Genomic DNA, 27,228 nt, shown 5'->3' on the forward strand with positions numbered 1-27,228 from the left:
TACCTTGGTTTCACAGTAACAATCACAGATTTACCTTGGTTTCACAGTAACAATCACAGATTTACCTTGGTTTCACAGTAACAATAACAGATTTACCTTGGTTTCACAGTAACAATCACAGATTTACCTTGGTTTCACAGTAACAATAACAGATTTACCTTGGTTTCACAGTAACAATCACAGATTTACCTTGGTTTCACAGTAACAATCACAGATTTACCTTGGTTTCACAGTAACAATAACAGATTTACCTTGGTTTCACAGTAACAATCACAGATTTACCTTGGTTTCACAGTAACAATCACAGATTTACCTTGGTTTCACAGTAACAATCACAGATTTACCTTGGTTTCACAGTAACAATCACAGATTTACCTTGGTTTCACAGTAACAATAACAGATTTACCTTGGTTTCACAGTAACAATAACAGATTTACCTTGGTTTCACAGTAACAATCACAGATTTACCTTGGTTTCACAGTAACAATCACAGATTTACCTTGGTTTCACAGTAACAATCACAGATTTACCTTGGTTTCACAGTAACAATCACAGATTTACCTTGGTTTCACAGTAACTTTGTGCAGTTACTGCTAACATGACCCCCATTTTCTCCAAAAACACAATACAATAGAGGCAGGATACTTGTCCACATGATTAAGCATGTATTTAATGCAGCAAAAAAGACATTAACTCGATGAGCATTCACTGCCTTCTTGCTTGGTAGGGCAGTATTGCTACATGGTGAATGATACATCAGGGTACATCAGGGTACATGCTTTCTATTGTTTTCTATACTAGAGGATCCTGGATGTCATTGCTTCCATGTGTGTTCACAGACCACTCTGTTCTGGGCCAAACAAACTGTTGAGTGTAGCTGCACTATTGCTGCTTTCATAATTGATCCACAATCTTCAGGTGTTTTTTACTTGATAAAAAATGACAGGACAAATACATTCGACTCCTAATGATGGAAAGACGTATCCCGTCTGTTTCTATGGTTCGTAATAGTACTCACATAGTGTTCTAGCGGTAGTTGTTATAACGACAAGACAAATTAAGAGTTTATATCAAAAACGCTACATCCACCAATTTTTCACAGATTTGTGTTTTTTTTCATCAGATATTATTGCTTATGGGTACCTTCATGTGTGTGTAAAATATTACTGTTCTCAGATTTTTATATTAATCCCCCAAAAAATTGAAACGCTATATAACAATTGTTTAGCTGGAATGGAATGTTGGTGTCCTGTTTATTTGACTGTGATGTGGTTGTCTCAGCGAGAAATTTGAAGATAAAGGCCCTTACTGTAAGTCACTCTGGGTAGGAGTATCTACTAGGAGTATCTACTAGGAGTATCTACTAGGAGTATCTATTAGGAGTATCTACTAGGAGTATATACTAGGAGTATCTACAAGGAGTATCTATTAGGAGTATCTACTAGGAGTATCTACTAGGAGTATCTATTAGGAGTATCTACTAGGAGTATCTACTAGGAGTATCTACCAGGAGTATCTACCAGGAGTATCTACTAGGAGTATCTACTAGGAGTATCTACTAGGAGTATCTACTAGGATTATCTACTAGGAGTATCTATTAGGAGTATCTATTAGGAGTATCTACTAGGAGTATCTACTAGGAGTATCTATTAGGAGTATCTACTAGGAGTATCTACTAGGAGCGTCTATTAGGAGCATCTACTAGGAGTATCTATTAGGAGTATCTACTAGGAGTATCTATTAGGAGTATCTACTAGGAGTATCTACTAGGAGCGTCTATTAGGAGTATCTACTAGGAGTATCTACTATGACTATCTACTATGAGTATCTACTATGAGTATCTACTAGGAGTATCTACTAGGAGTATCTATTAGGAGTATCTACTAGGAGTATCTACCAGGAGTATCTACTAGGAGTATCTACTAGGAGTATCTACTAGGAGTATCTACCAGGAGTATCTACTAGGAGTATCTACTAGGAGTATCTATTAGGAGTATCTACTAGGAGTATCTACTAGGAGTATCTACTAGGAGTATCTACCAGGAGTATCTACTAGGAGTATCTACTAGGAGTATCTACTAGGAGTATCTACCAGGAGTATCTACTAGGAGTATCTACTAGGAGTATCTACCAGGAGTATCTACTAGGAGTATCTACTAGGAGTATCTACTAGGAGTATCTACTAGGAGTCTCTACTAGGAGTATCTACTAGGAGTATCTACTAGGAGTATCTACTAGGAGTATCTACCAGGAGTATCTACTAGGAGTATCTACTAGGAGTATCTACTAGGAGTATATACTAGGTGTATCTACTAGGAGTATCTACCAGGAGTATCTACTAGGAGTATCTACTAGGAGTATCTACTAGGAGTATCTACTAGGAGTATCTACTAGGAGTATCTACCAGGAGTATCTACTAGGAGTATATATTAGGAGTATCTACTAGGAGTATCTACTAGGAGTATCTACTAGGAGTATCTATTAGGAGTATCTACTAGGAGTATCTATTAGGAGTATCTACTAGGAGTATCTACTAGGAGTATCTACCAGGAGTATCTACTAGGAGTATCTACTAGGAGTATCTACTAGGAGTATCTCTGCTGTTAAACATAGTGGTGGGTCATTTTTGACCCATAAGAAAACACAGATGTTAAGTAGGTAAATATTTCAATATTCCTACAGTATCAAGTGTGCAGACTGCACTCACTTCAGTCACTTCCTGATCTAGCAGTGTCATCTTCGATCCTTCCCGCGCTCTCTCTTTCTCTATCTACTAGGAGTATCTACTAGGAGTATCTACTAGGAGTATCTACTAGGAGTATCTATTAGGAGTATCTACTATGAGTATCTACTATGAGTATCTACTAGGAGTATCTACTAGGAGTATCTATTAGGAGTATCTACTAGGAGTATCTACTAGGAGTATCTACTAGGAGTATCTATTAGGAGTATATACTAGGAGTATCTATTAGCATCTATTGGGAGTATCTACTAGGAGTATCTACTAGGAGTATCTATTAGGAGTATCTACTAGGCGTATCTACCAGGAGTATCTACTAGGAGTATCTACTAGGAGTATCTACTAGGAGTATCTACTAGGTGTATCTACTAGGAGTATCTACTAGGAGTATCTACTAGGAGTATCTACTAGGTGTATCTACTAGGAGTATCTACTAGGAGTATCTACTAGGAGTATCTACTAGGAGTATATATTAGGAGTATCTACTAGGAGTATCTATTAGGAGCATCTACTAGGAGTATCTATTAGGAGTATCTACTAGGAGTATCTATTAGGAGTATCTACTAGGAGTATCTACTAGGAGTATCTACCAGGAGTATCTACTAGGAGTATCTACTAGGAGTATCTACTAGGAGTATCTCTGCTGTTAAACATAGTGGTGGGTCATTTTTGACCCATAAGAAAACACAGATGTTAAGTAGGTAAATATTTCAATATTCCTACAGTATCAAGTGTGCAGACTGCACTCACTTCAGTCACTTCCTGATCTAGCAGTGTCATCTTCGATCCTTCCCGCGCTCTCTCTTTCTCTATCTACTAGGAGTATCTACTAGGAGTATCTACTAGGAGTATCTACTAGGAGTATCTATTAGGAGTATCTACTATGAGTATCTACTATGAGTATCTACTAGGAGTATCTACTAGGAGTATCTATTAGGAGTATCTACTAGGAGTATCTACTAGGAGTATCTACTAGGAGTATATATTAGGAGTATATACTAGGAGTATCTATTAGCATCTATTGGGAGTATCTACTAGGAGTATCTACTAGGAGTATCTATTAGGAGTATCTACTAGGAGTATCTACCAGGAGTATCTACTAGGAGTATCTACTAGGAGTATCTACTAGGAGTATCTACTAGGTGTATCTACTAGGAGTATCTACTAGGAGTATCTACTAGGAGTATCTACTAGGAGTATCTACTAGGAGTATCTATTAGGAGTATCTACTAGGAGTATCTACTAGGAGTATCTACCAGGAGTATATACTAGGAGTATCTACTAGGAGTATCTACTAGGAGTATCTCTGCTGTTAAACATAGTGGTGGGTCATTTTTGACCCATAAGAAAACACAGATGTTAAGTAGGTAAATATTTCAATATTCCTACAGTATCAAGTGTGCAGACTGCACTCACTTCAGTCACTTCCTGATCTAGCAGTGTCATCTTCGATCCTTCCCGCGCTCTCTCTTTCTCTATCTACTAGGAGTATCTACTAGGAGTATCTACTAGGAGTATCTACTAGGAGTATCTACTAGGAGTATCTATTAGGAGTATCTACTATGAGTATCTACTATGAGTATCTACTAGGAGTATCTACTAGGAGTATCTATTAGGAGTATCTACTAGGAGTATCTACTAGGAGTATCTACTAGGAGTATATATTAGGAGTATATACTAGGAGTATCTATTAGCATCTATTGGGAGTATCTACTAGGAGTATCTACTAGGAGTATCTATTAGGAGTATCTACTAGGAGTATCTACCAGGAGTATCTACTAGGAGTATCTACTAGGAGTATCTACTAGGAGTATCTACTAGGTGTATCTACTAGGAGTATCTACTAGGAGTATCTACTAGGAGTATCTACTAGGAGTATCTACTAGGAGTATCTATTAGGAGTATCTACTAGGAGTATCTATTAGGAGCATCTACTAGGAGTATCTATTAGGAGTATCTACTAGGAGTATCTATTAGGAGTATCTACTAGGAGTATCTACTAGGAGTATCTACCAGGAGTATCTACTAGGAGTATCTACTAGGAGTATCTACTAGGAGTATCTCTGCTGTTAAACATAGTGGTGGGTCATTTTTGACCCATAAGAAAACACAGATGTTAAGTAGGTAAATATTTCAATATTCCTACAGTATCAAGTGTGCAGACTGCACTCACTTCAGTCACTTCCTGATCTAGCAGTGTCATCTTCGATCCTTCCCGCGCTCTCTCTTTCTGTCACACACACACAAACACACGCAAAGATAAACTCCCGTGACTTCTCCCATTTTCCTGCACCCAGCACATGTGTCTGTTTATGGAACAAAGTCATTTGAAAGAAGGAAAGACAAGCAGATGGACCCTACCTAACCCTAACCCTAAGTACAGTGTAACAACAGTGTAACAAGGACTCATTACAATACTGGTTACACTGTAATTACTGGTCATTACTTAGTACTAAAGCCACTGTAATGTCAAGGGTTTATGGTGGCGTAGTTGTTGCCCAATCATAGTAATCATAATCTCTGATACCCTATAAACAGGCACAATGGGGTCAATTACTGAAGACAGAGAGATTAACATACTTTAATTGAATCATGGGTTTGTTTGTTCACTGGTTCGTTTATTAAGAACATTCTCACAGTTCTATTCTAGAGTGTCCCAGTTCTATTCTAGAGTCTCACAGTTCTATTCTAGAGTGTCCCAGTTCTATTCTAGAGTCTCACAGTTCTATTCTAGAGTGTCCCAGTTCTATTCTAGAGTGTCACAGTTCTATTCTAGAGTGTCACAGTTCTATTCTAGAGTGTCACAGTTCTATTCTAGAGTGTCACAGTTCAATCTGGATTCAGCCCTTTGTAAGTGATTGTATTGATTACATTCCGTATGATTGCTCAACATTCCGTTCCCCTAACAATTTTAGCGAAGACATGTTCCAAAGACGATAGATATTTATGATTCCTGGCTGGATTTGACAATTGGTAGGCTCCTGAGAGCCATCTTGGTCAGATTGAGAGCATCTCTGTATTCCTGGATGGGTTGGGGAATTGGTTGACGAGGTAACATGACAATATCTCAAGGTGGTTTTTAATGAACCATGTTTTTAACCCACTAACAGCAGTAATGCGAGTAGCAGGTTTTAGACCTGATATGAGTAGCGTAGTTCAGAGCTACATAGGCCTGACGGCACGAGGTAAGACATGACACTCAATTCATTTAATGCACGCTCCGACAATAACACTGTGCTCCCAAGAACTCTAATGCTTCATGCCACAATGACTACCACCCTGTAGCACTCACATCTGTAATCGTGATGTGCTATGAGAGGCTGGTTATGGCATTAACTTCATCATCCCAGACACACTAGACCCACTCCTGCTGTTTGGGGTTTTAGGCTGGGTTTCTGTACAGCACTTTGAGATATCAGCTGATGTAAGAAGGGCTTTATAAATACATTTGATTTGACCTGTACTAGTTTCTAAAGACAGAACAGCCTATGGCTTGGGTGGCTATCTGCTTCCGCACTGCAAGGTGTGTAACGACTCTCGTCGAAAGGAGTGGACCAAAGCCCAGTGTGGAAAGTGTTCATGTTATTTTATTTTTAAAAAACACACAAACAAAATAACCAAAGTGAAAATGAAACAGTTCTGTCAGGTACAGACACTAAAACAGAAAACAAGATCCCACAAAACCCAAAAAGGAAAAGGACAACTTATATATGATCCCCAATCAGAGACAACTATAGACAGCTGCCTCTGATGGGGAACCACACTAGGCAAAAAAAAATAGAACATATAAAGAAATAGAAAACATAGACTTTCCCACCCGAGTCACACCCTGACCTAACCAAACATATAGAATAATAAGGATCTCTAAGGTCAGGGCGTGACACGGTGCATGAATGTCTGACACCAACATTCTCCTGAAAAGCTTCTATCCCCAAGCCATAAGCCTACTAAATATCAAATCACATTTATTTATATAGCCCTTTGTACATCAGCTGATATATCAAAGTGCTGTACAGAAACCCAGCCTAAAACCCCAAACAGCAAGCAATGCAGGTGTAGAAACACAGTGGCTAGGAAAGACTCCCTAGAAAGGCCAAAACCTAGGAAGAAACCTAGAGAGGAACCAGGCTATGAGGGGTTGCCAATCCTCTTCTGGCTGTGCCGGGTGGAGATTATAACAGAACATGGCCAAGATATTCAAATGTTCATAAATGACCAGCATGGTCAAATAATCACAGGCAGAACAGTTGAAACTGGAGCAGCAGCATGGCCAGGTGGACTGGGGACAGCAAGGAGTCATCATGCCAGGTAGTCCTGAGGCATGGTCCTAGGGGTCAGGTCCTCTGAGAGAGAGAAAGAAAGAGAGAACATACTTAAATTCACACAGGACACCGGATAAGACAGGAGAAGTACTCCAGATATAACAAACTGACCCTAGCCCCCCCGACACAAACTACTGCAGCATAAATACTGGAAGCTGCGATAATGGTTAACTAAATAGCAAATAAATTGGCTAAACGGACTAAGTTGACCCTCTCAGTATAGGACAAAACACACATCACGACAAGAGAGACACGACAACACTACATAAAGAGAGAACTAAGACAACAACACAACATGGCAACAACACATGACAACACAGCATGGTAGCAACACAACATGACAACAACATGGTAGCAGCACAAAACCTGGTAATTTTCAAACATTATTGGGGACAGACAACAACACAAAGGGTAAGAAGGTAGTTTGACAACAATGCATCACACAGAGCAGCTACAACTGTCAGTAGAGTGTCCATGATTGAGTCTTTGAATGAAGATATTGAGATAAAACTGCCCAGTTTGAGTGTTTGTTGCAGCTCATTCCAGTCACTAGCTGCAGTGAACTGAAAAGGGGAGTGACCCAGGGATGTGTGTGCTTTAGGGACCTTTAACAGAATGTGACTGGCAGGACGGGTATTGTATGTGGAGGATGAGGGCTGCAGAAGATATCTCAGATAGGGGGGAGTGAGGCCTAAGAGGGTTTTACTTTATTTAACTAATAAACAAACTTTTCTTAACTAATAAACAAACTCATAAAGACCAAATAGTATCAGTATAGTTGCTATTATCATGAGTGATTTAATAATAATTATAATAATAATTGAACCAAAATGTCTTAACCACCCTCCTCTCCTCCCCTCCTCTCTCCTTGCTCTCCTTCCCTCCTCCCCTCCTCTCCTTCCCTCCTCCCCTCCTCTCCTTTCCTCCTCCCCTCCTCTCCTCCCTCCTCTCCTTCCCTCCTCCCCTCCTCTCCCTCCCTTCTCCCCTCCTCTCCTTCCCTCCTCCCCTCCCTCACAACGAGGCAGCTCTCCTCCCCTCCTCCCCTCCTCTCCTCCCCTCCTCTCCTCCCTCCTCTCCTTCCCTCCTCCCCTCCTCTCCTCCCTCCCCTCCTCTCCTCCCTCCTCTCCTTCCCTCCTCCCCTCCTCTCCTCCCTCCTCTCCTCTCCTCTCCTCTCCTCTCCTCTCCTTCCCTCCTCCCCTCCCTCGCAACGAGGCAGCTCTCCTCCCCCTCCGTCTTTCCCCTCCTCCTCCTCTCCCCCTCCCTCTCTTTCCCCTCCTCCTCCTCTCCCCCTCCCTCTCTTTCCCCTCCTGCTCCTCTCCCCTTCATTCTCTTTCCCCTCCTGCTCCTCTCCCCTTCATTCTCTTTCCTCTCATCCTCTCCCCCTCCCTCTCTTTCCCCTCCTCCTCCTCTCCCCTCCCTCTCTTTCCCCTCCTCCTACTCTCCCCCTCATTCTCTTTCCCCTCCTGCTCCTCTCCCCTTCATTCTCTTTCCTCTCATCCTCTCCCCCTCCCTCTCTTTCCCCTCCTCCTCCTCTCCCCCTCCCTCTCTTTCCCCTCCTCCTCCTCTCCCCTCCCTCTCTTTCCCCTCCTCCTCATCTCCCCCTCATTCTCTTTCCCCTCCTCCTCTCCCCCTCCCTCTCTTTCCCCTCCTCCTCCTCTCCCCCTCCCTCTCTTTCCCCTCCTCCTCCTCTCCCCCTCCCTCTCTTTCCCCTCCTCCTCCTCTCCCCCTCCCTTGTCCTGTCACACTGTTTACGTGAAGTGATTCCTTGGCAGCGAGACACTGCCGACTGATTAACTCCAGCAGATGGAGTGAGCAGATCTCTCTCTTCCTCCTTCTCTCGCTCCATTTCTCTCTCCGTCTCTCTCTCTCCGTCTGTCTCTCTCTCCATCTGTCTCTCTCTCCATCTGTCTCTCTCTCTTTCCACCCTGTGTGTTCCCTCATGCCCCATTTGGAGTGGACAACACACACCCGCTTTTGTGTCTCCACTGCGTGAGTTCGACTGAGTGTGAGCGCTAGGCGTCTCTACTGAGTAAGAGGCTTTGAGCGGTAGCTGAGCAGACTGCAGGACACATTTGCTCCCTGTCAGCTTGTCTCTAAGCGGACTCACTGACTGGATCATCCCACTGATTCCCCACCTACAGGTATGGTGTCAGTCTGTGTGTTTATTGTTGAGACTAATTTACTTCAATTAAAGTGTGTGTGTCGTGTTACTAGGTCCTCTCAAGTAAGTGTGTGTGTGTTCAGTAGGTATGTTTGTTCAATATGTCTGTGTGTTCAATATGCCTGTGTGTTCAATATATCTGTCTTCAATAAGTCTGTGTTCAATATGGCTGTGTTCAGTATGTCTGTGTGTTCAATAAGTCTGTGTGTTCAATAGGTCTGTGTATTCAATAGGTCTGTGTTTTTTACTACTGTTTCTAGAGCTGTTTGTAAGTTACAAAGTCTGACACAATTGTCGAGACTCATTCTCTTCAGTTGAAGCGACTGAGTGTGTATTAGTTGTGTCACTACGTTTTTTAAGGTATGGAGTGTGTGTGTCTCACAGAAAGTGTTTGCGGTGTATTAAAGCTGCAGTCCTTCATGGTGAAACAGCCACGCCTGTAATTACAACAACACTCACATGTTAGTCATTTAGCAGATGCTCTTATCCAGAGTGACATTTTCATACTGAAATACAGTTTCAAAAGACAATCAACACAGTCTTTGCCCTGCTTGTCAGACCTTAAGTATCCAATCAACATCAAAGATAACAGATATCTGTATCCAATCAACATCAAAGATAACAGTTATCTGTATCCAATCAATATCAAAGATAACAGATACTGTATCTGTATCCAATCAATATCAAAGATAACAGATATCTGTTTCCAATCAATATCAAAGATAACAGTTATCTGTATCCAATCTACATCAAAGATAACAGATATCTGTATCCAATCAATATCAAGGATAACAGTTATCTGTATCCAATCAACATCAAAGATAACAGATATCTGTATCCAATCAACATCAAAGATAACAGATATCTGTATCCAATCAACATCAAAGATAACAGTTATCTGTATCCAATCAACATCAAAGATAACAGTTATCTGTATCCAATCAATATCAAGGATAACAGTTATCTGTATCCAATCAACATCAAAGATAACAGATATCTGTATCCAATCAACATCAAAGATAACAGTTATCTGTATCCAATCAACATCAAAGATAACAGATACTGTATCTGTATCCAATCAATATCAAAGATAACAGTTATCTGTATCCAATCAATATCAAAGATAACAGATATCTGTATCCAATCAATATCAAGGATAATAGTTATCTGTATCCAATCAACATCAAAGATAACAGATATCTGTATCCAATCAACATCAAAGATAACAGTTATCTGTATCCAATCAACATCAAAGATAACAGATACTGTATCTGTATCCAATCAATATCAAAGATAACAGTTATCTGTATCCAATCTACATCAAAGATAACAGATATCTGTAGCCAATCAATCCCTTTGGAAAACCTGAACGTGTGTCTTATGTCAGGTTGTATTGACCAAGCTTGATGGAAAGAATTTGACTAGGATTCATTTTCAATATGACTTCCTCAACAGTAGAGGAAACAAATAAAGTGAAATACATAGCTTGTCTCAGTGAAAGTGAAATACAATCCCCGAGCTTGTCTCAGAGTTCCCGAGCTTGTCTCAGAGTTCCCGTGCTTGTCTCAGAGTTCCCGAGCTTGTCTCAGAGTTCCCGAGCTTGTCTCAGAGTTCCCGTGCTTGTCTCAGAGTTCCCGTGCTTGTCTCAGAGCAGCGCGAAATGGTGCTAAAATAGTTGTAGGCTTTGGCTTCTAACTTCCATATCCTCTTTAAATAAATAAGACCTACACCATTTTTAACAATATATCTACAAATATTTTTTTCAATGATATGACTCTCCGCCAATAATTACATTTAGTGGATTGGAGGACTATATATTAATATCTAAGGGGCATTTTCTGTTAGGATCTATGAGAATATCTGAGAATATCTAAGGGGCTTTTATATAATTCTAAATGAATTAATAACAATAATTGCTTTGTTTAAAATGTAACGATATTTGGGAGATTTCGTTCTCATTAAACCTAGAGTGAGCGAGAAAAAGGCCATTCTTGAACAGTGAGACATTCTCACTCATTTGTAAATAACGCCAGTTTGTTATTTAGAATGATTTATTTCTGGAGAAACATAACTTGATTATTTAGCAGACATCACTTGCTTATATTCAGTCAACACATATCTTAAGAATATCATGGAATATTTGAACATTTTCTTATATCCATGCTTGTCTCAGAGCAGTGTGAAACGGTGCTGATATAGACATCCACAGTGGGAAGTCTATGTATTCTGTGTCCGCTCGTGGTATTTCTCTTCCGTTACACATCCTTGGAATAGCAGAACAGCATAACGGTCCGGGCTGTGCCTGGTGAACTGTTGGTCAAGTTCTGTTGTCAGAAGAGGAATGGAAATGTCAGGGTGAACCCACGACCTGATGAACCCGCCAGGTATGTTGACTCTGCCTGTCACAGCTGGAGTTCCAGGGCTCACAGGTGTGCCAGGCGTGGACTGTGACACGGGTTCCGTTCCTCGCCCTTTTCAACGCGTGAGTGAGTCAACAATTCCAATGATTCGTCTGACAAACAAATAACCTTGCGTCCTGCAGGCCCAGACATGGATCAAAGCTGGCCAGACATTCAATAACATCTTCACAGACAAATCAACCGTGACCCTTGAGCAATTTGCTCAAAATTGCTACAGAACAAAAGGAAGGAGATCAAGAAGATTAACGAAACCATAAAGATGTTGATGAAATGCTCTTTTGAGTTAGAAATGTAACACTTTAGGGTACTTAAGCATCGAATACATTGCAAGTTGAGGGATTTTCACAACAGTAGTCGGGCTATAAAAAGTCTATTGTCCTGCTAATAGGAAACATTTGCATGATGGGCTACATTCTTTTATTGTAACCACAATGTCACACATCATTTGTTTCTACCTTTCCAATTACTTTTAGAGTTTGGGATTTACAAATGTGCGCTTTTAATTATTAATTACATTGTTTTAGTTTCGAACGTGCAGACTTTTTTTATTTAAATGATTGTTTTATGTAGGATGCTACATTTTGGACCAGTTGGCCTCATTTAAAAAAAATACTACTTTTATTAGGCTGTTAAGTGTCATAGCCTACCTCAGACAGTTAACTTATTTTACATAGGTCTAGGTTCCGAGGAAATAAACTCAACTGTTTTTTTTTTTCTTCCCCAGAACAGTAACCGTGTTTAGATAGATACATAGGTAGATGTGGAAAGATAAATACAAATTATTTGTTGCAAGTTGGGGAGGGATTGGGGTTCACACCTAGCTCAAGTTGGGGAGGGAGTGGGGTTCACACCTAGCTCAAGTTGGGGAGGGAGTGGGGTTCACACCTAGCTCAAGTTGGGGAGGGAGTGGGGTTCACACCTAGCTCAAGTTGGGCAGGGAGTGGGGTTCACACCTAGCTCAAGTTGGGGAGGGAGTGGGGTTCACACCTAGCTCAAGTTGGGGAGGGAGTGGGGTTCACACCTAGCTCGGCTCATTAGACAATTCTTCAGTAAAGGTTTAATAGTCTATTGTTCAGCTAATAGCCCATCCTGCTACGCTAATAATAATACGTTTCCCCCTTTGCACGTTAAAGATTCCAATTGATGACGTATTTTTAGCCACAATCGGCCCCAACCCCTATGAATACATTAGGGCACAGTCGATAGCACGCGGGACTTCGGGCTAGAATGTTGAGGGTTAGAAACCTGCTTTTTTCCTTACAGTGTTATGCTGGTCTTCAGAGCAAATAGCCTGGATTGTTACTCCCATCTGGTTCCTCTCTCTCTTCCACGAGTCATTCAGCACGCTTCTGGGCGTGCTGGCAGGATGTACTGTTTTTTATTCTGTATATATGAATTACAAATCAGCCTTTAACTAGTTAAATCATGTTTCTAGTCTATTGCAGAGTTACAATGTGTAACCATTGATGTCCCAGGAGCAGGAGTGGTAAACACTGTTGAAGTGTATAAATGTAATACATACATGCAGATACAGCATCATTCAAAGACTGGAATTTGATACTCCTGGTATTGGATAAAGAACTAGAATAAGATAAGATAAAGACTGGTATCCTGGTATTGGATAAAGAACTAGAATAAGATAAGATAAAGACTGGTATCCTGGTATTGGATAAAGAACTAGAATAAGATAAGATAAAGACTGGTATCCTGGTATTGGATAAAGAATAAGATAAGGTAAAGAAGGGAGTTTGATACTCCTGGTATTGGATAAAGAATAAGGTAAGGTAAAGACTGGAGTTTGATACTCCTGGTATTGGATAAAGAATAAGATAAGGTAAAGACTGGAGTTTGATACTCCTGGTATTGGATAAAGAATAAGATAAGGTAAAGAAGGGAGTTTGATACTCCTGGTATTGGATAAAGAATAAGATAAGGTAAAGACTGGAGTTTGATACTCCTGGTATTGGATAAAGAATAAGATAAGGTAAAGAAGGGAGTTTGATACTCCTGGTATTGGATAAAGAATAAGATAAGGTAAAGACTGGAGTTTGATACTCCTGGTATTGGATAAAGAATAAGATAAGGTAAAGAAGGGAGTTTGATACTCCTGGTATTGGATAAAGAATAAGATAAGGTAAAGACTGGAGTTTGATACTCCTGGTATTGGATAAAGAATAAGATAAGGTAAAGACTGGTATCCTGGTATTGAATAAAGAATAAGATAAGGTAAAGAAGGGAGTTTGATACTCCTGGTATTGGATAAAGAATAAGATAAGGTAAAGAAGGGAGTTTGATACTCCTGGTATTGGATAAAGAATAAGATAAGGTAAAGACTGGAGTTTGATACTCCTGGTATTGGATAAAGAATAAGATAAGGTAAAGAAGGGAGTTTGATACTCCTGGTATTGGATATGACTGAAAGAAACATGCTAAATAGAGATTTTTGGAAATTAACTTTATGACAAAAAAATATGCACAATCGATTGTCTCTACATTAACTAAAATATTCCTCTCAATTCTACATGTTTTGTTTGACTCGTTATGACGTTATACATACTTACATTTGCTTCCACCGTAATGGTTTTTTCAGGCATCTTTGCTGAAGAAAGTCACCAGGGACAGGTGGCTCACGTCAAATTTGTCATTCGAACCACTCGGAACCACTTGGTCATATAAAAACCGTGTGACCCGAATGCATAACGAGTGCTCTAACTCCCCCTTGTGGTGGTCTGGAGCAATGAAGCTGTGACGCAGGGTACCTCTAAGTGCCGCGGTGTAAGCTCAAAACTTTTAGAGGAGGAACCACTGTATGTCTGTTGGTTTGTTTCTCTTCCACCAAGCATTGTGGGTAAACCTCTAAAAACGTCTCTAAAATGGAGGCATTGTGTCTGTTCTCCTTTGATACGTTTGGAACTCAGTGTTAGTTTAGAACGCTGATCGTTTCATCCATAGAACACACTCACAAAGACGTTCTCTTCTTCCACTCTTGAGATGTTGTGTGGATTCTAAGTGAGTAGCCTGGTCCCAGATCTGTGTGATCTTTATTTAACTAATCTAATCTAAATCCTGACTGTTGTTGGCAGAGTATGCCAGATCTGTGTGATCTTTATTTAATCTAATCTAATCTAAATCCTGACTGTTGTTGGCAGAGTATGCCAGATCTGTGTGATCTTTATTTAACTAATCTAATCTAATCTAAATCCTGACTGTTGTTGGCAGAGTATGCCAGATCTGTGTGATCTTTATTTAATCTAATCTAATCTAATCTAAATCCTGACTGTTGTTGGCAGAGTATGCCAGATCTGTGTGATCTTTATTTAACCTAATCTAATCTAAATCCTGACTGTTATTGGCAGAGTATGCCAGATCTGTGTGATCTTTATTTAATCTAATCTAATCTAATCTAAATCCTGACTGTTGTTGGCAGAGTATGCCAGATCTGTGTGATCTTTATTTAATCTAATCTAATCTAATCTAAATCCTGACTGTTGTTGGCAGAGTATGCCAGATCTGTGTGATCTTTATTTAATCTAATCTAATCTAAATCCTGACTGTTATTGGCAGAGTTTCCCACATGTCCTCAGAGAGAAGTTGGCTGAAACACAAACAGACCTGGGACATTGCAGGTTAGAGTTTTTTACTCTGTGTAAACTTGATCATAACATGACTATTGTTTTCATAGTAGGTTATGGTATCATAGTGATGGTCAGAGAGGAGTTGGCTAAAGTACAAAACACATACATACCTGTCCTCTGTCTAATTGAAATGCCGTACAACAATTGTCATGAACATTGGAAAAAACCCTCAGGGTAGTTTCCATAAAAATGGCTTCTTTCCATCCTCACTTTTAATGGTTATGGCTAGAATGGATCCAGCTTTTTGTCAAATTGAGGTCAAATCTTTTTCTTTTTTTTTGCATTTTAGCTAACCTTAATCCTAACCCTTGTCCTAACCTTAACCTAATTCTCCTAACCTAAAACGTTAATTATCCTAACCTGCTACATAAGGTTTCCTAACCTGCTAAGAAAAGTCAAATCTGACTTGAATTTGACAAAAACTGAATCCCGTCTAGCCATGACCCCTTTCTGATGGCATTTAGCATTTAGAGTGATCAGGACAGCATGTCCTCTGTCTGTGATGGAATCTGATTGGATGTTGAATAGCAGGTAGAGCCTGGAGCTCAGGGATGACACCAGCCAAATCACTACTGCACTGTTCTGGTAGTGTACTACTGCTGATATGGATACACACACACACAGTCACACACAGTCAGTCACACACACACACACACACACACACACACACACACACACACACACACACCGATAGGGACTAACTCAATGTACGAGTATGCCATTTGTTGTGTGGAACGCACAGGTTTGATCTATAACTGTATCTATAATTTCAAGCCAATTGTCGATTTAGCCTTTTTTCTAGGTAGTTGACGGATGTGGTGATATGTTTCTACACAGATGTTTCTACTGTCCCATATAAACCTGGAGCTACATACAGGATGGAGAGTTTGGTCCTCATATACCAACTACCCGTTCATACATAATACCTACTGCCAATCTCAATGGAAATCAGACTAAACATTATTTGCATTTCAATAATATTATAATATATTTCATGTACAATGTGCCATTTAGCAGACACTTACAGAAGTGCGTACTGTCTTCATATGGATGTCTCCAATGGGAACAACGGATGAGGACCATGTTCTTTCTAAGATGAAAAGGTCTGGTTTCCTGCTGATCCAGCAAGTTACAAAACACTTTGTTTGTTCTTTTTTGAATTTTCTATTTATTTTTATTTTATTTTACCAGGCAAGTCAGTTAAGAACAAATTCTTATTTTCAATGACGGCCTAGGAACAGTGGGTTAACTGCCTGTTCAGCGGCAGAAAGACAGATTTGTACCTTGTCAGCTCGGGGGTTTGAACTCGCAACCTTCCGGTTACTTGTCCAACGCTCTAACCACTAGGCTACCCTGCCGCCCCATATATATATATATAGATATTTACAGTGCCTTGCGAAAGTATTCGGCCCCCTTGAACTTTGCGACCTTTTGCCACATTTCAGGCTTCAAACATAAAGATATAAAACTGTATTTTTTTGTGGCCCAAACCATGATGCTGCCACCACCATGTTTGACAGTGGGGATGGTGTGTTCAGGGTGATGAGCTGTGCTGCTTTTACGCCAAACATAACGTTTTGTATTGTTGCCAAAAAGTTACATTTTGGTTTCATCTGACCAGAGCACCTTCTTCCACATGTTTGGTGTGTCTCCCAGGTGGCTTGTGGCAAACTTTAAACGACACTTTTTATGGATATCTTTAAGAAATGGCTTTCTTCTTGCCACTCTTCCATAAATGCCAGATTTGTGCAATATACGACTGATTGTCCTATGGACAGAGTCTCCCACCTCAGCTGTAGATCTCTGCAGTTCATCCAGAGTGATCATGGGCCTCTTGGCTGCATCTCTGATCAGTCTTCTCCTTGTATGAGCTGAAAGTTTAGAGGGACGGCCAGGTCTTGGTAGATTTGCAGTGGTTTGATACTCCTTCCATTTCAATATTATCGCTTGCACAGTGCTCCTTGGGATGTTTAAAGCTTGGGAAATCTTTTTGTATCCAAATCCAGCTTTAAACTTCTTCACAACAGTATCTCGGACCTGCCTGGTGTGTTCCTTGTTCTTCATGATGCTCTCTGCGCTTTTAACGGACCTCTGAGACTATCACAGTGCAGGTGCATTTATACGGAGACTTGATTACACACAGGTGGATTGTATTTATCATCATTAGTCATTTAGGTCAACATTGGATCATTCAGAGATCCTCACTGAACTTCTGGAGAGAGTTTGCTGCACTGAAAGTAAAGGGGCTGAATAATTTTGCACGCCCAATTTTTCAGTTTTTGATTTGTTAAAAAAGTTTGAAATATCCAATAAATGTCGTTCCACTTCATGATTGTGTCCCACTTGTTGTTGATTCTTCACAAAAAAATACAGTTTTATATCTTTATGTTTGAAGCCTGAAATGTGTCAAAAGGTCGCAAAGTTCAAGGGGGCCGAATACTTTCGCAAGGCACTGTATATTTATCACAGTCTTTTTAGCATTCCTGATATGACTGTGGTGCAGAAGTAAGATCTTATGACCTATGACTGTGAAAGGAAGTAGTTGCCGTGTCTGGAAAATATTGTGTTCTTAGTGTCGCAACACAAACAACAGAATAGTTTTAGAAAGAGGAAGCCTTCAGGGGGCACATCTGTAAGTATTCTAATAACCCAGTCTAATAACCCAGTCTAATAGCCCAGTCTAATAACCCAGTCTAATAACCCAGTCTAATAGCCCAGTCTAATAACCCAGTCTAATAACCCAGTCTAATAACCCAGTCTAATAACCCTGTCTAATAACCCAGTCTAATCGCCCAGTCTAATAATCCAGTCTAATAGCCCAGTCTTATAACCCAGTTTAATAACCCAGTCTAATAGCCCAGTCTAATAACCCTGTCTAATAACCCAGTCTAATAACCCAGTTTAATAACCCAGTCTAATAGCCCAGTCTAATAACCCTGTCTAATAACCCAGTCTAATAGCCCAGTCTAATAGCCCAATCTAATAGCCCAGTCTAATAACCCAGTCTAATAACCCTGTCTTATAGCAAAGTCTAATAACCCAGTCTAATAACCCAGTCTAATAGCCCAGTCTAATAGCCCAGTCTAATAACCCAGTCTAATAACCCAGTCTAATAACCCAGTCTAATAACCCAGTCTAATAACCCAGTCTAAAAACCCAGTCTAAAAACCCAGTCTAATAGCCCATTCTAATATCCCAGTCTAATAGCCCAGTCTAATAACCCAGTCTAATAACCCAGTCTAATAGCAAAGTCTAATAACCCAGTCTTATAGCCCAGTCTAATAGACCAGTCTAATAACCCAGTCTAATAGCCCAGTCTAATAACCCAGTCTTATAGCCCAGTCTAATAACCCAGTCTAATAACCAAGTCTAAAAACCCTGTCTAATAACCCTGTCTAATAGCCCAGTCTAATAACCCAGTATAATAGCCAAGTCTAATAACCCAGTCTAATAACCCAGTCTAAAAACCCAGTCTAAAAACCCAGTCTAATAACCCAGTCTAATAACCCAGTCTAATAACCAAGTCTAATAGCCCAGTCTAATAGCCCAGTCTAATAACCCAGTCTAATAGCCCAGTCTAATAGCCCAGTCTAATAGCCCAGTCTAATAGCCCAGTCTAATAACCCAGTCTAATAGCCCAGTATAAAAACCCAGTCTAATAGCCCATTATAAAAACCCAGTCTAATAGCCCAGTCTAATAACCCAGTCTAATAGTCCAGTCTAATAGCCCAGTCTAATTAAGCAGTCTAATAACCCAGTCTATTAGCCCAGTCTAATAGCCCAGTCTAATAGCCCAGTCTAATTAAACAGTCTAATAACCCAGTCTATTAGCCCAGTCTAATAACCCAGTCTAATAGCCCATTATAAAAACCCAGTCTAATAGCCCATTATAAAAACCCAGTCTAATAGCCCAGTCTAATAACCCAGTCTAATAGTCCAGTCTAATAACCCAATCTAATTGCCCAGTCTAATAACCCTGTCTAATAACCCAGTCGAATAACCCAGTCTGTATGTGCTAGTGTCTATGTAAATATTGTTTGCATTACTTTCAGAATGACAGCCTGTCGACAGATGAAGAAATTATAGTCTACTGTTCGTACTCAGATCAACAGGTCTGGGTTCAGTAAGTGTAACTAACAGAATCGGTGACATCTGGAAGCTATCAGGGGGTATTTCAGGCTCAGTATACTGTTATCAGTCTTCATCTGTACGACATAGCTCTCTAATCCAGGTTACATAGCTGGACCTCATCAAACAGAAACACTATGACTCTGTCCCAAATAGCACCCTGTTCCTTATATAGTGTAGCAGTGCTGACCAGAGTGCCTAGTGCAATATGTAGGGACACAGTCTACGCCCGCGAAACATAACGCGAGAGACGGCTAGCTTTTGAAAAACAGAGCATGGTAAAGTGATAGGTCATGCAAAACGTCAAGGTTTATCTAATGTTTTTCGGACCTAAAAAAATGCTGAGATGTGTCCATGTTTCATGCCTGTTGTCTAACTATAGTCTATGCCTCTGTGGAGTGAACTATCAATGATCTATACAATAGTCTGGGGCAGTAGAGGAGAGAACAGAGGAGAGAATAGAGGAGAGAATAGAGGAGAGAGGAGAGGAGAGAATAGAGGAGAGAATAGAGGAGAGAATAGAGGAGAGAATGGAGGGGAGAATAGAGGAGAGAACAGAGGAGAGAGGAGAGGAGAGAGGAGAGGAGAGAATAGAGGAGAGAATAGAGAGAACAGAGGAGAGAACGGAGGAGAGAATAGAGGAGAGAACAGAGGAGAGAACAGAGGAGAGAATAGAGGAGAGAACAGAGAGAATAGAGGAGAGAGAAGAGGAGAGAATAGAGGAGAGAACAGAGGAGAGAACAGAGGAGATAACAGAGGAGAGAATAGAGGAGAGAATAGAGAGAACAGAGGAGAGAGAATAGAGGAGAGAGAATAGAGAGAATAGAGGAGAGAATAGAGAGAACAGAGGAGAGAATAGAGAGAACAAAGGAGAGAGAATAGAGGGAATAGAGGAGAGAGAATAGAGAGAATAGAGGAGAGAATAGAGGAGAGAGGAGAGGAGAGAACAGAGGAGAGAATAGAGGAGAGCATAGAGGAGAGAGGAGAGAGGAGAGGAGAGAATGGAGGAGAGAATAGAGGAGAGAATAGAGGAGAGAGAAGAGGAGAGAATAGAGAGAATAGAGGAGAGAACAGAGGAGAGAATAGAGAGAACGGAGGAGAGAATAGAGGAGAGAATAGAGAGAATAGAGGAGAGAGGAGAGGAGAGAATAGAGGAGAGAATAGAGGAGAGAACAGAGGAGAGAATAGAGATAATAGAGGAGAGAACAGAGGAGAGAATAGAGGAGAGAACAGAGGAGAGAATAGAGAGAACAGAGGAGAGAGAATAGAGAGAATAGAGGAGAGAGAATAGAGAGAATAGAGGAGAGAATAGAGGAGAGAATAGAGGAGAGAATAGAGGAGAGAGGAGAGGAGAGAATAGAGAGAATAGAGGAGAGAACAGAGGAGAGAATAGAGAGAACAGAGGAGAGAATAGAGGAGAGAATAGAGGAGAGAGGAGAGAGGAGAGGAGAGAATGGAGGAGAGAATAGAGGAGAGAGGAGATGAGAGAATAGAGAGAATAGAGGAGAGAATAGAGGAGAGAACAGAGGAGAGAATAGAGGAGAGAATAGAGAGAATAGAGGAGAGAGGAGAGGAGAGAATAGAGAGAATAGAGGAGAGAGGAGAGGAGAGAATGGAGGAGAGATGAGAGAACAGAGGAGAGAATAGAGGAGAGAATAGAGAGAATAGAGGAGAGAGGAGAGAATAGAGGAGAGAATAGAGGAGAGAATAGAGGAGAGAATAGAGGAGAGAATAGAGGAGAGAATAGAGGAGAGAATAGAGGAGGAGAGAATAGAGGAGAAAATAGAGAGAATAGAGGAGAGAATAGAGGAGAGAGGAGAGGAGAGAATAGAGGACAGAAAGAAGGAGAGAAAGAAGGAGAGAATAGAGGAGAGAGGAGAGGAGAGAAAAGAGGAGAGAATAGAGGAGAGAATAGAGAGAATAGAGAGAACAGAGGAGAGAATGGAGGAGAGAATAGAGGAGAGAATAGAGAGAATGGTAAGAACAGAAGAGAGAATAGAGGCGAGAATAGAGGAGAGAATAGAGGAGAGAGGAGAGAATGGAGAGAATGGAGGAGAGAATAGAAGAGAGAGGAGAGGAGAGAAAGAAGGAGAGAATAGAGGAGAGGAGAGGAGAGGAGAGAATAGAGGAGAGAATAGAGGAGAGGAGAGAGGAGAGAATAGAGGAGAGGAGAGGAGAGGAGAGGAGAGGAGAAGAGAGGAGAGGAGAGGAGAGGAGAGAGGAGAGGGGTCTATAGTTAGTCTACAGTTAGTCCACAGTTACAGTTAGTCTACAGTTAGTCTACAGTTACAGTTAGTCTACAGTTAGTCTTCAGTTACAGGTAGTCTACAGTTACAGTTCGTCTACAGTTAGTTAGTCTATAGTTAGTCTACAGTTACAGTTAGTCTACAGTTAGTCTTCAGTTACAGTTAGTCTATAGTTAGTCTACAGTTACAGTTAGTCTACAGTTACAGTTAGTCTACAGTTAGTCTTCAGTTACAGTTAGTCTACAGTTAGTCTACAGTTACAGTTAGTCTTCAGTTACAGTTAGTCTTCAGTTACAGTTAGTCTACGGTTAGTCTACAGTTACAGTTAGTCTATAGTTAGTCTACAGTTACAGTTAGTCTTCAGTTACAGTTTGTCTACAGTTAGTCTTCAGTTACAGTTAGTCTACAGTTAGTCTACAGTTAGTCTACAGTTACAGTTAGTCTACAGTTACAGTTAGTCTACAGTTAGTCTTCAGTTACAGTGAGTCTACAGTTACAGTTAGTCTACAGTTACAGTTAGTCTACAGTTTGTCTACAGTTACAGTTAGTCTTCAGTTACAGTTACTCTACATTTAGTCTACAGTTAGTCTACAGTTACAGTTAGTCTACAGTTACAGTTAGTCTACAGTTAGTCTTCAGTTACAGTGAGTCTACAGTTACAGTTAGTCTACAGTTACAGTTAGTCTACAGTTTGTCTACAGTTACAGTTAGTCTTCAGTTACAGTTAGTCTACAGTTAGTCTACAGTTAGTCTACAGTTACAGTTAGTCTACAGTTACAGTTAGTCTACAGTTAGTCTTCAGTTACAGTGAGTCTACAGTTACAGTTAGTCTACAGTTACAGTTAGTCTACAGTTAGTCTACAGTTACAGTTAGTCTACAGTTAGTCTTCAGTTACAGTTAGTCTATAGTTAGTCTACAGTTACAGTTAGTCTACAGTTACAGTTAGTCTTCAGTTACAGTTAGTCTACAGTTAGTATTCAGTTACAGTTAGTCTACAGTTAGTCTACAGTTAGTCTACAGTTACAGTTAGTCTACAGTTCGTCTACAGTTAGTCTTCAGTTACAGTTAGTCTACAGTTAATCTACAGTTAGTCTACAGTTACAGTTAGTCTACAGTTCGTCTACAGTTAGTCTTCAGTTACAGTTAGTCTACAGTTAGTCTACAGTTAGTCTACAGTTACAGTAAGTCTACATTTACAGTTAGTCTACATTTAGTCTACAGGGACAGTTAGTCTACAGTTACAGTTAGTCTACAGTTAGTCTATAGTTACAGTTAGTCTACAGTTAGCCTACAGTTACAGTTAGTCTTCAGTTACAGTTAGTCTATAGTTACAGTTAGTCTACAGTTAGTCTATAGTTACAGTTAGTCTACAGTTAGCCTACAGTTACAGTTAGTCTTCAGTTACAGTTAGTCTACAGTTAGTCTTCAGTTACAGTTGGTCTACAGTTAGTCTACAGTTAGTCTACAGTTACAGTTAGTCTTCAGTTACAGTTAGTCTATAGTTACAGTTAGTCTACAGTTAGTCTACAGTTAGTCTACAGTTACAGACAGAGCTGTTAGTCTACAGTTACAGTTAGTCTACAGTTAGTCTTCAGTTACAGTTAGTCTATAGTTAGTCTACAGTTAGTCTATAGTTAGTCTATAGTTAGTCTTCAGTTACAGTTAGTCTACAGTTACAGACAGAGCTGTTAGTCTACAGTTACAGTTAGTCTATAGTTAGTCTTCAGTTACAGTTAGTCTACAGTTACAGACAGAGCTGTTAGTCTACAGTTACAGTTCGTCTATAGTTAGTCTTCAGTTACAGTTAATCTTCAGTTAGTCTACAGTTACAGTTACAGTTAGTTTACAGTTAGTCTACAGTTACAGGTAGTCTACAGTTAGTTTACAGTTATAGTTAGTCTATAGTTAGTCTTCAGTTACAGTTAGTCTACAGCTAGTCTACAGTTACAGTTAGTCTGGGAGGGGGGGGGCTGCCTAAATCGCCCCCCACAGCACCCGGGGGACAGTGGGTTAACTGTCTTGCTCAGGGGCAGAATGACAAATGTTTAATTTGTCAGCTCGGGGATTTGATCCAGGAACCTTTCGGTTACTGGCCCTACACTCTAACCACTAGGCTACCTGCCACCCCTACACTCTAACCACTAGGCTACCTGCCGCCCCTACACTCTAACGACTAGACTACCTGCCGCCCCTACACTCTAACCACTAGTCTTCCTGTCGCCCCTACACTCTAACCACTAGGCTACCTACCACCCCTACACTCTAACCACTAGGCTACCTGCCGCCCCTACACTCTAACCACTAGACTACCTGCCGCCCCTACACTCTAACCACTAGGCTACCTGTCTCCCCTACACTCTAACCACTAGGCTACCTGTCTCCCCTACACTCTAACCACTAGTCTACCTGCCGCCCCTACACTCTAACCACTAGTCTACCTGTCTCCCCTACACTCTAACCACTAGTCTACCTGCCGCCCCTACACTCTAACCACTAGGCTACCTGCCGCCCCTACACTCTAACCACTAGTCTACCTGCCGCCCCTACACTCTAACCACTAGTCTACCTGCCGCCCCTACACTCTAACCACTAGGCTACCTGCCGCCCCTACACTCTAACCACACGTCTACCTGCCGCCCCTACACTCTAACCACTAGGCTACCTGCCGCCCCTGCACTCTAACGACTAGTCTTCCTGTCCTACCTGCCGCCCCTACACTCTAACCACTAGGCTACCTGTCTCCCCTACACTCTAACCACTAGGCTACCTGCCGCCCCTACACTCTAACCACTAGACTACCTGCCGCCCCTACACTCTAACCACTAGACTACCTGCCGCCCCTACACTCTAACCACTAGGCTACCTGCCGCCCCTACACTCTAACCACTAGACTACCTGCCGCCCCTACACTCTAACCACTAGACTACCTGCCGCCCCTACACTCTAACCACTAGGCTACCTGCCGCCCCTACACTCTAACCACTAGGCTACCTGCCGCCCCTACACTCTAACCACTAGGCTACCTGCCGCCCCTACACTCTAACCACTAGACTACCTGCCGCCCCTACACTCTAACCACTAGGCTACCTACCACCCCTACACTCTAACCACTAGGCTACCTGCCGCCCCTACACTCTAACCACTAGACTACCTGCCGCCCCTACACTCTAACCACTAGGCTACCTGTCTCCCCTACACTCTAACCACTAGGCTACCTGTCTCCCCTACACTCTAACCACTAGGCTTCCTGCCACCCCTACACTCTAACGACTAGTCTTCCTGTCGCCCCTACACTCTAACCACTAGGCTACCTGCCGCCCCTACACTCTAACCACTAGTCTTCCTGTCGCCCCTACACTCTAACCACTAGGCTACCTGCCGCCCCTACACTCTAACCACTAGGCTACCTGCCGCCCCTACACTCTAACCACTAGGCTACCTGCCGCCCCTACACTCTAACCACTAGGCTACCTGCCGCCCCTACACTCTAACCACTAGACTACCTGCTGCCCATACACTCTAACCACTAGTCTTCCTGTCGACCCTTCACTCTAACCACTAGGCTACCTACCGCCCCTACACTCTAACCACTAGGCTACCTGCCGCCCCTACACTCTAACCACTAGACTACATGCCGCCCCTACACTCTAACCACTAGACTACCTGCCGCCCCTACACTCTAACCACTAGACTACCTGTCTCCCCTACACTCTAACCACTAGACTACCTGCCGCCCCTACACTCTAACCACTAGGCTACCTGTCTCCCCTACACTCTAACCACTAGGCTACCTGTCTCCCCTACACTCTAACCACTAGGCTACCTGTCTCCCCTACACTCTAACCACTAGACTACCTACTGCCCCTACACTCTAACCACTAGTCTACCTGTCTCCCCTACACTCTAACCACTAGACTACCTACTGCCCCTACACTCTAACCACTAGGCTACCTGTCTCCCCTACACTCTAACCACTAGGCTACCTGTCTCCCCTACACTCTAACCACTAGGCTACCTGTCTCCCCTACACTCTAACCACTAGTCTACCTGTCTCCCCTACACTCTAACCACTAGTCTACCTGCCACCCCTTCACTCTAACCACTAGGCTACCTGTCTCCCCTACACTCTAACCACTAGACTACCTACTGCCCCTACACTCTAACCACTAGTCCACCTGTATACACGTCCTCTGTTTGTCTGGGCATGAAAACTATAGTAGTCAGGCTTTTTAAAATTGATTTCTAGAGCCATAAGCTCTCAGGTTGTCCTGAGAGAGAGAGGAAGGAAAGTGCCCACGTCTTTAGCTCACTGGCAGTTGTGTTTGCTTGAGTTGGCTTAGGTCACAGAAAACATCAACAAACAAAAAGGTCTACTTCTTTCTTTCTTTTTTCTTTACTTTTTTTCTTACTTTCTCTTTCTTTCTGTATTTTCTTTATTGCATTTTTTATATATATATATATATATTTCTCTCTCTCTCTCTGTCTCTCTCTCTCTCTCTCTGTCTCTCTCTCTCTCTCAATTCAATTCAATTCAATTCAAGGGCTTTATTGGCATGGGAAACATGTGTTAACATTGCCAAAGCAAGTGAGGTAGATAATATATAAAGTTCATATATCAAGTGAAAAACAATACAAATTAACAGTAAACATCACACATACAGAAGTTTCAAAACAATAAAGACATTACAAATGTCATATTATATATATGTACAGTGTTTTAACAATGTACAAATGGTTAAAGGACACAAGATAAAATAAATAAGCATAAATATGGGTTGTATTTACAATGGTGTTTGTTCTTCACTGGTTGCCCTTTTCTCGTGGCAACAGGTCACAAATCTTGCTGCTGTGATGGCACACTGTGGAATTTCACCCAGTAGATATGGGAGTTTTTCAAAATTGGATTTGTTTTCAAATTCTTTGTGGATCTGTGTAATCTGAGGGAAATATGTCTCTCTAATATGGTCATACATTGGGCAGGAGGTTAGGAAGTGCAGCTCAGTTTCCACCTCATTTTGTGGGCAGTGAGCACATAGCCTGTCTTCTCTTGAGAGCCATGTCTGCCTATGGCGGCCTTTCTCAATAGCAAGGCTATGCTCACTGAGTCTGTACATAGTCAAAGCTTTCCTTAATTTTGGGTCAGTCACAGTGGTCAGGTATTCTGCCGCTGTGTACTCTCTGTGTAGGGCCAAATAGCATTCTAGTTTGCTCTGTTTTTTTGTTAATTCTTTCCAATGTGTCAAGTAATTATCTTTTTGTTTTCTCATGATTTGGTTGGGTCTAATTGTGCTGTTGTCCTGGGGCTCTGTAGGGTGTGTTTGTGTTTGTGAACAGAGCCCCAGGACCAGCTTGCTTAGGGGACTCTTCTCCAGGTTCATCTCTTTGTAGGTGATGGCTTTGTTATGGAAGGTTTGGGAATCGCTTCCTTTTAGGTGGTTATAGAATTTAATGGCTCTTTTCTGGATTTTGATAATTAGTGGGTATCGGCCTAATTCTGCTCTGCATGTATTATTTGGTGTTCTACGTTGTACACAGAGGATATTTTTGCAGAATTCTGCGTTCAGTCTCAATTTGG

General features: G+C 41.4%; 1 protein-coding gene across 2 annotated transcripts in view; it reads left to right on the forward strand.

Moving 5' to 3' along the window:
- Positions 1 to 27,228, forward strand: part of LOC110532909 (rho GTPase-activating protein 6) — a 119,678-nt gene that overhangs the window by 32,936 nt on the left and 59,514 nt on the right. The window contains exon 1 of one of the 2 annotated variants that reach the window (XM_036987295.1): positions 8,839 to 9,203. The exons of the other annotated variant lie outside the window; for it this stretch is intronic. The gene's annotated coding sequence lies outside the window, so the exon portion shown is untranslated. Of the gene's footprint in view, positions 1 to 8,838; positions 9,204 to 27,228 lie in introns of those variants that run through there. 2 annotated transcript variants of the gene reach the window in all.

This window comes from Oncorhynchus mykiss, chromosome 9 (genome assembly GCF_013265735.2).
Source record: "Oncorhynchus mykiss isolate Arlee chromosome 9, USDA_OmykA_1.1, whole genome shotgun sequence".
NCBI classification, from domain to species: domain Eukaryota; kingdom Metazoa; phylum Chordata; class Actinopteri; order Salmoniformes; family Salmonidae; genus Oncorhynchus; species Oncorhynchus mykiss.